Source organism: Mustela erminea, chromosome 10 (assembly GCF_009829155.1).
Source record: "Mustela erminea isolate mMusErm1 chromosome 10, mMusErm1.Pri, whole genome shotgun sequence".
Taxonomy (NCBI): Eukaryota; Metazoa; Chordata; class Mammalia; order Carnivora; family Mustelidae; genus Mustela; species Mustela erminea.
In genome coordinates this window covers 41,220,532-41,231,567 of record NC_045623.1, presented here as the reverse complement: position 1 = coordinate 41,231,567, position 11,036 = coordinate 41,220,532, and the positions used below count along the sequence as shown (strand labels likewise).

At 39.9% G+C, this 11,036-nt stretch overlaps 1 long non-coding RNA gene across 5 annotated transcripts in view; it reads left to right on the top strand.

Moving 5' to 3' along the window:
* Positions 1-255: 255 nt before the first annotated feature.
* Positions 256-11,036, top strand: part of LOC116567026 — a 67,248-nt gene continuing 56,467 nt past the window's right edge. For 4 of the 5 annotated variants that reach the window (XR_004276084.1, XR_004276080.1, XR_004276082.1 and 1 more), the window contains exons 1-2: positions 256-358; positions 4,976-5,099. This is a non-coding gene — a long non-coding RNA (uncharacterized LOC116567026). The remainder of the gene's footprint in view (positions 359-4,975; positions 5,100-11,036) is intronic. The other variant, XR_004276081.1, reaches the window with a different exon arrangement.

Genomic DNA, 11,036 nt, shown 5'->3' with positions numbered 1-11,036 from the left:
CAGTTATATTTTTCAAAGACCAGGTTGAATTTTAATTCTTTTAATGAGGATTTATATTTGCTTCTAGCAGTCATTTGTGGCACTAACAGCTCTGGATCACTTTATATTAAATTACCCACTTTGATATTTTATGATCATATAGATAAGATATAGATATATAGATATATAAACACAAATTTGGATCACTAACCTCTTTGTGGGACAGTTGCATTTAAAAATGGTGAGGAGAAATCTGTTTTCTCCCCACAGAACCAAGGCCCTGGCAGGAAAGTCTCTTTGTTAATCACCACTCTACAGCATATTTCATTTCAAGTTTCTTACACTGAGGATAGAGATCTTTGGGATTCCATCAATGCAGGTATCTTCTACTAGATCATTCACCTTGAACCCTCTCCAATTTTATTTCCTATCTGTTGCTCACACTGTGTCTAAGATGAAGAACTCTTGGGGCAAAGCCAACTTTACTCCAGGGTCCTATTACTTTGTTTTTAGTTCCCTGGTTTTTAAAAAATATTATGCTTGCTTAATAATATATTAAAATAATATTATTTTATATTTTATCTATCATCTTAGTTGTTTTGATTAGGAAAATTTGGAAATAGGAATATCTTCTTCTTTTGTTATAAATGGTTGTTGCTTTCCATTTTTTTCCTTTAAATGTATCTTTTGTTTAAACTCAGTTTGAACACCCCCATTCTCTCCTTTCTGGTTCCTTTTCTTCTTCAGGTTGTTCTTTCTTTCACTTCTTCGATTTCCCTGCTTTTTATTATCCTTTTTCTTCTCCAGTAAAACAAAAATGGAAAAGAATCTAGTGTCAACAATTTATACTTGGTGATTGATTGATTACATTTTAGTGTGGTTTTAATCTTTCAATCACTTACCTTTTACATATCCCTTTCTGTTATATAAAGAAAAGACTTTCTTCCTCTTGTTTGCTGACATTTAAAATTCTTTTAATAGGAGACAAATTGCTTTTGGACCTGAATACTACTAAATCTCATTTTCCACAAGTCTGTACTGATGGTAAATGTAATTTAATATTTTAGTTATAATAATAGGTCCCTTTTATTGAACACTTGGTATTTGCCGGAACCATGTTAAATGCTTTACCTACATATTCTCAAATTTTCAAATCACATGGTAAATTAAACACCTTTATTTTATTGATAAGGAGGACTAAGGCTCCAGTAGGTGAGGTAATTTAGCCAAGTTTAGACAGTAAGATTCTCATTCTGGCTTATCTGGACTGTAAGCCTGTTTCCTCTTTCCACTGTCTCTCACTGTCTCTCTTTACTAGTTGGACTTACAAAAACGGCTTCATGATTCTCTCCTCTTGGGTGACTGCTAACTTTTATAGGAAAAATGAGAAGGCTTGGTTATAGTTGTTTCTGGGTGACTTATTTCTGGGTTCTGAGTAGAGCCCAGAAGTTTTGAGATGAGGATATTGGGCCATATATATTTTAGCTATACATGTTTCTTCCAATAACTGGAAGCCTGTATAGTTTTTCTGTTTTCAGACATCCTCAAACCCAAATTTTGCCCTCCTTTTGTCATAAGATCTTTGAATCATAATTTTATGTTCTAAAACGTGATATTATTTCTGTTAGTGTTGATGATATGATCAGACCATAATTGGGTCCTTTACTGACATACCAAATCCCTAATGCCTCATATATTTTTTGCTCTGCTAATAAGATTTCTGACAATAAAGTATGCCATTTGAGCATAACTTCTTCATTAATAGAGGTAATATTTTGCTTCCCTAACAAAACCCTTTTTGAATGAAAGCCAAGATGGACCAGGCCTGTACTGAAATCTGCTATATTTACTCCAGAGTGGTTCCAGAGCACTGCTGTTTTTTAACTCAGTCACTGACTCACTGGCTCTGTCTTCCCCTCAGCAAATGAGGGAAATACTTTGCCTCTCCTTTCCTGAGATGATGAGGGTGTGAAAAGGGTAGATGGGAAAGCCAATTAAATGCTTTGTATTTTTAAGACAAACTATCACAAGCCAAGCTACCCTGGTTATAAAGAAGTTTATTGCATTTTGCAAAGAACGCATTTAAATAAAGAGTAGACATTAAATTTAGCATGCATAGTTTATATAAATGCAGTATTAAACTATGTGTATATAAATATCTATATAGTAGAACATACTATATGATTGCAACTCCCTTGTTTTAGAATGACATCTTCTAAGCTCCTTACCCACTTAAGCTATTTTCTGCCTTCTAAGGAAAGTGAGAAGAATCAAAGGTAGAAAAATTTGAAATTAAGCAACAGGAGAGCATTCTCTGAGGGGCCTTACGTGTGCTGTTTTGTGTTTTCAGCAATCACATATGAGAGTATTGGTACAACTCTCAGGACAAGCAGTGATTAGCTGAAATGGCAAATTTGGCTCTGCAATATTGTGGTTGTCCAAGATGTATGTTATTCATTAATTTGGGAAGAATTAATGGTGTACCTATTCTGTCTTGGCAGCTGGGGATTCAAAGGTGATTAAGATGCCATTGTTATGAAGGAAGAGATATGGCACTAAGTTACAGTGAATGTGGGGGTAAGCTCTTCACTAAACTCTGGACGAAGACTCGAGACAGGGTTGAAGGGAAAATTCTATCCAGGGATATATTAGGGAAGGTGAATGCAGATTACTATGAGTAAAAATGTACTGTAATACTAAAATCAAATCCCCTGCTGTTTGTACAACTGGGTGTTGTGCCTAGCAATAAATCCACATTTAATCCCCTTAATTTCAATGCAGGAACACAAAGGAAACAAAATCAGCTATAACTAAAAACCATCAAAATTCAAACCCAGTGTTTGTGTTTGAAAGGAGGAGGAAAACTCAGTCTTCTCCAGCCCTCAAACCTCTTAAAGGAGTTCCGTCTTCACAAAGAGGTTAAAGTGTGGCACAGGTGACACTTGCTCTAAACATAGACCCAGTGACCAGGCTGTGAAAGCAAGCATTGCAGGCATTTGACTCATTAATGGCACGCTTTCTCCACTGTTTCCACAAGGCAGCTCTTCTCATAAAGGTTATATCCACCCACATCAAAGGTGGAAACAAAGTCCTTGACTCTTCACACATCTTCCTGAAGGACATCTCCTCCTTTCTCTTCCCTTTCTCAGTTCTGCTGAGCTAGGGGAAGCCTTCCTTCACTGACCAGAATTCCTCAGTTTGGTGGATCATATGAGCTTCTCTCCATTCAGATGTCTGGCAGGAAATGCATTAAGCTGGACTTCATGGGAAGTCTGCCAAAAATACCTTTTTTTAGTGTAGGGATATTTCAGAGAGGAATTGAAGCTGCTAATTTTAGCCCATTTCCACGTGAACATGTTTGCACGGTCCAGGGTGATGGCCCTAGATGTCTCTTTATAAAGCAAAAGCAAGGGGCTGTTAGTGGTCTGAGTGTCAGGGTTTTGCTGTACTTGTGTTTTGGCCTATGCTGGGGCACTGTCTTTCCTTAGATGGAATTGATATAGTGTCTTGTATCTCTGACTGGAGAAGACCTGAACAGGAAAGGACACTGGAGGATATAAATAAAGGACCACTTATCAGATATTTATTTTTCAGAGGGACCCTGAAGACAGTACATTGCTTGTCTCCAGAGTCCTGGTGTCTTCTTTCAGCAAAAGCTGGGTGTTTGGATGAACTTTAAAGCTTCCTGAGTTTTGATGCAGTGCTGAAACAGAAGCTTTGATGCTTCAAGCTGCTGACTGCAGAGGAAATGCAGGGTGTAAAGCTTATCAGTGGAGCTTTCACAGTGGAGAAAGCGTGCCATTAATGAGTCAAATGCCCTAAGATGTACTGAACATAGACTATCCAGAAAATTTTCTCCCCATAGTAGAAACACTGGGGATTCCATAGTTTCCACGATTACAAACGGCAGACTAAATATGTTGCACTGAGTACTCAAGGGCTGGGCTCTGACTCCCTATCATGCCTTGGCTCTCTGCTTTCCCCTCCTCTACATTCAGGTCTTCACCACGCTGAGCTCAAACTAGCCAGGGGAGATGTTTTATTTTAAGGCATTTGCCTTTTTGATTTTCCTTACCTGTATGCTCCTTTGTTTTTGTTGTTGCTGTGTTTGGTTTGGTTTTTAGTTTTTGGTTTTTTTGTCCTGGCATGTTAGTTTCATAGGGCTGCTTTAACAAAGTACTGCAGATTGTGTGGCTTAAAACAACAGAACTCTATTTTCCCACAGTTTTGGAGACGAGAAGTCTGAAATCAGGGTGTTGGCAGGGCCCTGTTCCCTCTGAAACCTGTATGTAGGGGATTTCTTTGCCTCTTCCTAGCTTCTTGTAGTTTGTCGGCAGTCTTTGTTGTTTCTTGGTTTATAGATGCATCACTCCAATCCTCCATCTTCCCATGGTGTTCTCTCTCAGTGTCTACACATCACTTCCCTGTGTGCCCATCTGTCTCTTTGTCCAAACCGTCTCAGTCACATTGGATAAGGGTCTACTCTAATTATCTACTTTTAGTTTGATTATCTGTATACTCTATAACCAAATAAGGTAAAATTCTGAGGTGTTGGGAGTTAGGACTCTAGCATATCTTTCTTTCTTTCTTTCTTTTTTTTAAAGATTTTATTTATTTATTTATTTGGTAGAGAGAGAGAGACAGCAAGAGAAGGAACACAGGCAGGGGGAGTGGGAGAGGGAGAAGCAAGCTCCCTGCAGAACAGGGAGCCAAACGCAGGGCTCAATCCCCGGACCCTGGGATAGTGACCCGATTTGAAGGCAGACGCTTAATGACTGAGCCACCCAGGTGCCCCCCAACATATCTTTCTTAGGGGGGCACTGTTTGACCCATAATAGCTGGCTGGTATGTTCTCTGAGAACTCAGCTTTTAAGCAGTCTTTGTGATCCTCCAAGCTGAGGTTAAGTATCCTTTCTGTGAATGTAAAGTCTTGGTATTTCCACTATGATGGGACTTAGCATATTTTATTGTCTGCTTAATTGTTTGTCTTCTACAGTAAAGGGTCAACTGCTGGAAGCTGAGGACTCCGTTTTGTATCTCTAATAGTACAGTGCCAAGCACACAGGGAGCACTCACTCAATTCACACCAACATATGAAGTGAGAAAAAATTTCTACACATGTGAGTTGGCAAAATATTTAGCATCTACAGTGATATTTAGTATTAAATAAGAAAACAGCCTGCCAATTTACTAACAAGATTATTTGATCTGAAAATGACTTAGTGAGTATAACTGGGAAGGAGGCTTTGCAGTGAGTCAGAGTCAAATTTGAGAAGTGAGAGGGGTAGTTTGAGTGTTTCCACAGCCTGTGTTGTAGAAGATGAATTGGACAGGGCTCTGGGACAAGTGTCTCTGTAATAATGGGGTGTGTGGGAATGAATGTTGTTGAGGTGATTAGAGCATGGGGCAGCTAGTCCAAAAAGCTGGCTTCTATTTTTAACTCACCCTGGATTCCCTGTGACCTCTGGCAAATCACTTACCTTCTGACGCTCTTTTAAGTGAGCTTTAAAATTACGATGGCAATTGTGACCATGTAAACATATGGGCTGTGATGAGAACTAGTTTTTAGGTTAGGGTTTAAAGAGATTTTCCTGAAAGCTACTATTTACTTTAAATGTTATGAGTAGTATGAAGGAGCAGACTGGTAATGTTAGCTAAAATTTAAAAAGGTAAGCTATTGTGAATGAGTAGATTCAACTTCAGTGAGTTTAGAAGCAAATGTCCTTCTTCCCTTCCACGCCCCACCCCCCTGTAAATAAAGCCAAATGTATAGAAGGCAAACTGTTTTACAGGAAAAAAAAAACGATTCATCCGAAACATACTTTTTTTCTCTTGATCTGTTTTGTTTTTTTCTATAACGTGTTAACTGGAAAGTTGATCCTTGAAGAGAGGTTGGATGGGAACCAAAATAGCAGAAGTGGGAGTAAGGGAAATGGAGTTGACTTCACCAGTCCCTAGAGGATTTTGACCTTGAAAATAGAAGCAGAAACCACACTTTATTATCTGAATGAATTTCAGAGGAAAGTAGCAGAAGCAGCCTCATGATTTCTGTCTGTGAGGCTCAGTGGTGGTACTGTTGTTGGAAGGGGTGCTGGTGGCCAGGATGCTTGAAGTTGTGCTTAGGGGGAAATTTATGTTAAACTAGAAAATTCAGGTTAGACATTTCAGATGATAGTGGGGTGGAACTGATAGAGATTATAGAAATGTTCGTAAAGCCTTCATTTCTCTCCTTAGACATCCTATAAGCTGCCAGTAGGTAGTAGGACCCATAAAAGGAATACATGCAATAGAAACCTACAAGTAGGTGTGCAGATCCATCCCAGTTGGGAATGATGCTTGCTATTTTCTTTTGGAGACTTTTGAAGGACATATACTCCTGAATTTCTCCCAACAAAGTTGCTGATTTGACCTATGAATCTTGACCTATGAATCTAGTAATTTGATCCATAATGTAAATGTAGGCATTGACCAAATCCTATTTCTCTACAGTGTGTTGAGTGGTTGTGGGGCTATTCAAGAAGGGAAGAGTAAGAAAGTATGAGACAGGGGCACCTGGGTGGCTCAGTGGGTTAAAGCCTCTGCCTTTGGCTCAGGTCATGATCCCGGGGTCCTGGGATCGAGCCCCGCATTGGGCTCTCTGCTCAGCAGGGAGCCTGCTTCTTCCTCTCTCTCTGTGATCCTGTCTGTCCAAAAAAAAAAAAAAATTAAAAAAAAAAGAAAGTATGAGACATTATATCTGCTATCAAATTGTTCATAGTTGGTTAATTGAGACTAGCTGCAATGGAAAGAAGCAGTTGTCAGATAATACAGGAAATATAAATTCTGTAATGAATTCTGAGACAATAATAAATGTTGAAGCTGGTTATGAAAGGAAAGACCTTATGGAGAGACCTTTCCAGAGTCAAGAAAATTATGGAAAATGTGAAACTATAGCTGAACCTTGAGGGACATTTGAGTTAGCAGAGGGAAGGGGTAGGCCAGGGATGGCAAATACATGTTCTTTGCACAATTACTGTCTCCTCCTTTGTTCATGGAAGACATTGTTAATCGGTCATCCCATAACAGGTCTGTCTTTCCTTAGAGAACTATTCATGTACTGCTTTCTTAGATTAAAGCATTGGTTAATTTTATCACACTATAGTCTAGTGTAAAGTTTAAGCCTTGTTTATCTCTGGATCTGAGTTAGGGACATGGAAGAGGGTCATTTCAGCCATCTAGAGGTGCACTGCTGGGTCTGATCTCAGGAAAGAACTTCCCCTTCAGCTGTGAGGAATAGTTAGCTGACACTTTCCAGTTGCAGTGGTTTGGAGATCTGCCTCCATGGACTGCAGCATTTGAGCCAAGGCCAAGCTCATTTTGTGCAGCCCCCAGCCACTGAGCATGGTGGAGGTGCTGGGGCTGCTCATCCACTTCTGCTATTTGCGCGGCACCTACAAAGGACAGTGTTTGCTCTGGAGCTCCCCATTAGGTTAGGCTGGCTGAGTGTCAGGTCTGCAATGCAGTCTGAGACTCTCTGCCCAAGTCCTGCTTCCTCCCGCTTTATCTTTCACAGGCAGTATCTGCCGGTTAACCTCTTGCACTCCTAATGCAGTTTCAGTGTCTGCTGGCAGAAGGATTTGCATTGACTCTGCAAAAGTCTATGGGATTGGATGGAGCTGGTGATAGTAGATCAACCATTTTGTTCCATCTAGGTCCCAGTCGAGACTCATTGTTCCATTTTACAAACATACATGTTGGAAATTCAGAGATGACTAAGGGTGATCCCTATCTTTGACAAGACAGACTTGTGTGTGTAAGAAACTGAGACTTAAAAGATGAGTAGTTTGTTCAAGGCCAGTCTCCTAACTGGCCACTTGAATTTTTAATCCAAAAAGGGGTTTGGTTCTAAAGTACGAATCTGTAACAGAGACAAGAGAACTGGTACAGTTAAATGCACTACATTACTTTGTCCCCATTCAGAATTCCCGTAGGGAATTCGTTGGAACACTAATCCCTCAGGCGTGCTTCATGGAATGAACATGTTAAATATATTAAACTGGGTTTCTTGATTGCAGTTTAAGGGACTCTCTTGTGTTTTAAGGTACATCGGAAGAGTGTTTGTAAGAGCAGGTCAAGTGGCCAAGGTTTCCAAATTTATTTGGTTCAGGAGTTGTTTTACAGTATACCTTTGAGGAACGCTGTCCTATTCAGTTAAGTCAGTTGATGGGTTACTACTACCAGCACAGGCTAACATCCATTCAGTATTTTCTATCTGCTAGCCACTGCAGTTCTGTGAAGGAGGCATTATTATTGATGCCTTTTTTCAAATGAGGGATCTGAGGCAACAGAGGCTTACGTCACTTGCCTAAGGTACACATAGATGGGCAGCAGAGTCATGCCCTGTCCCACTACCCTACACTCTCCTGCTTCCCAGGGGCTTTGATGTGTGGAGACCAGTGAGCCTGCCCCTTTCAGAGGGAAGGGGTCATATGTCAGAAATTTACTAAGGACATAAAAAAGTGTGTGAAAGAATTACAGCCTCTTTGCCCATTCACAGGCACCATGAGTTTTGGACAATTCAGTGAGATATATGCACGAAAGTTCTGAGAAGAAGGTTGGTTTGGATGATGTTTAGTGGGAGGGCTGAGCAGGCAAGCATTAATGCTTCCATCTGGCAGTCTGGCAAAGAGGACTTCTCCCTTCCGAGGGCATGTCTAGTGCTCTCCAGTGCCCCTCCACCACCTTTCTCATCCTCATTTCTGTTTTCCAGTGCCCCAGCCCTCTGTTCCTTGTACCCCAACACATACTATCAGATAGAAGCTGATAGATGGAGCAAGAGCAGGGGCTTTACAGTTAGACACCTGGTTTTAGATCTTCACTGTATCACTTGTCAGTTGTTCAAGTTACTTAATCTTCCTAAGCCTCAGTTTTTGCAAGTAACAAGGTGCTAAAAAAAATGTCTACATCATAAGATTATTGTAATGATTCAGGAAAATAATGTATGTAAAATACTTAGTACATAGTGGCACTTAATAAATGGTATTGGCTGTAAGTCTTATCTCTCTAGCTTTCTGGAATTAAATAGGGACCTCTTAAACTGAATATCCTTCCAAATGTAAGAGGGGGAAAAATCAAATTTCAGGCATCATGCAGTTAGTAGGGAAAGGAGGGAATATTTTGCAAGGGAGTGGGTGGCTTTTAGAGGCTTGACAAATCAACTGCCTACATGCATGCTTACTGCGTGTGCCCCTCACCTGTAAAAGAGAGCACAGCTTTGGTTTACTTTGTGATGACTTGAGGCACCACAGGACCAGGTCATCTGCATACGGTTGTGGGTTTGCTGGTCCTTGGTTTGTGTTTTCTTAAGGTTTTCTACTGTTACCCCAATACCTTGCTGGTAATTTGAGTCTTTGAAGAGGCAGACAATGAGGGTTTTAGTTAGCTCTGATGTCTATTCTGTGGCTTTATTTGCCTCTTTCCCAAAGATTGAGCATTTGTGTCTATGGGCATAAGATCGATTACTGCATTGTGTGGTGGAAATGAAAAGGAAACATTCTTTCTTTCCTCTTGAGCTCTGCTGGGCATTGGCTGCAGCCAGGGCCTTGTCTGAGCAGGCACATGCCATGAGCACATGGACACGGCAACTCTAATTGTACACTTATCTCGGAGACAAGAAATAAATGAAGTTGCTATCGAATTTATTCAGATGGCTCTCCCAATGCAGCATTTCATGTACGGATTGGATGTCCAGGAACTAGAAAGTAACTATGAATGCTTTGTTAGGGAAATTACTTCAGCACAAAATGAACCCTCTTTTTTTTTTTTTTTTTTTTTTTAACCCAGCCACAGTAACCAATAGCTTAAGATATAAGATAAAAATAACGTATTTTGTAATTAATATTTTAATTTACTAAGAAGGGAGCTAAATGGTGACTAGACTGCTCTTCCCCTTGATAATAATGAACCCAGGCAATTTCAAAGAAGGAGAGCAGCCAGGAGTTTAATACCTTTGATTAAGAACATGTTTCCACAGTGGCTATTATGTTCCTATTTAAAAGAGCAAAACAAAACTCTGGCTTATTTTATTTTGGAACTGCAGGGGGGCTTATGGCATCAAAAGAAGAGGAGAAAATGTTTAAAGATAATTAAAGGCAATTTGCCTCATCAGGCCTTTTTCCTCCTCCTTTTTCCTCTTCTCCCCACAATACTTGCTAATTGCTGCTTCAGTGACCTGAGGATTTTTTTTTTTTTTTTCCCCCCCGTCAAGTAACTTGCCTATTTGGCTGTTGCCCACACTTATAATTGACTGCATAAATCAATGAATCTCCATTAGTTCATTTAAAAAAAAAAAAAAAAAAAAAGAACATGAGTTACTCCCTGTCTTATCATGCAGTCTAGTTAGACATCAGGAAAGCCAAAGGCAAGAAATGAATTACATGTGTTAATTCATTTAAACTCTGAAAGAATGCCATGAAGTCCCTGAGATAGAATGGGAAGCCAGAGCAGTTTGCTTAGGGTCCCACGGCTTAGGGTGAGATTGGAACCCTAAGCTTTGTTTTTACTTTATTACCTCCTTAAGTTAAGCTCTCTGTTCCTATGTTCATTTAAAAACTTTCCTTTTAGAATTTTCATTGGTTCCTTCAATTTAAATGCCCCTGGCATGCACTTAGGTTGCAAAAAGTGAACTTGGCGACTCTCAGAAGAGGCATTATGGAAAGTCATTCACAGCAGCTTCCCCCGAGACTGAGAAAACTCAGTCACCTCCAGGAAATTTTTAGCTAAAGTTTTAAAATAACAGAACTCAGGGTAGGAACTGAGCTCCTAAAATGCAAAGTGTTTTAATTCGGGATTATGTTTTCAACTTTGAAAATGGTTAGAAAATGGCATCACACTCCCAGATCAAGTGTACCTTCTGGGAAAAAGAGTGGCCCACAAACTTTTGACCTCAGAGTTAGCACAGGTTTTCTTTGAACTCAGGTGAATTGAATAGTGTGGACCCAAGTATCACACACTAAATAAATGCTAGAAGAATACAGACTTAAGTAATGGGTTAAGTTGCATTATAGTAGGAAAACCCA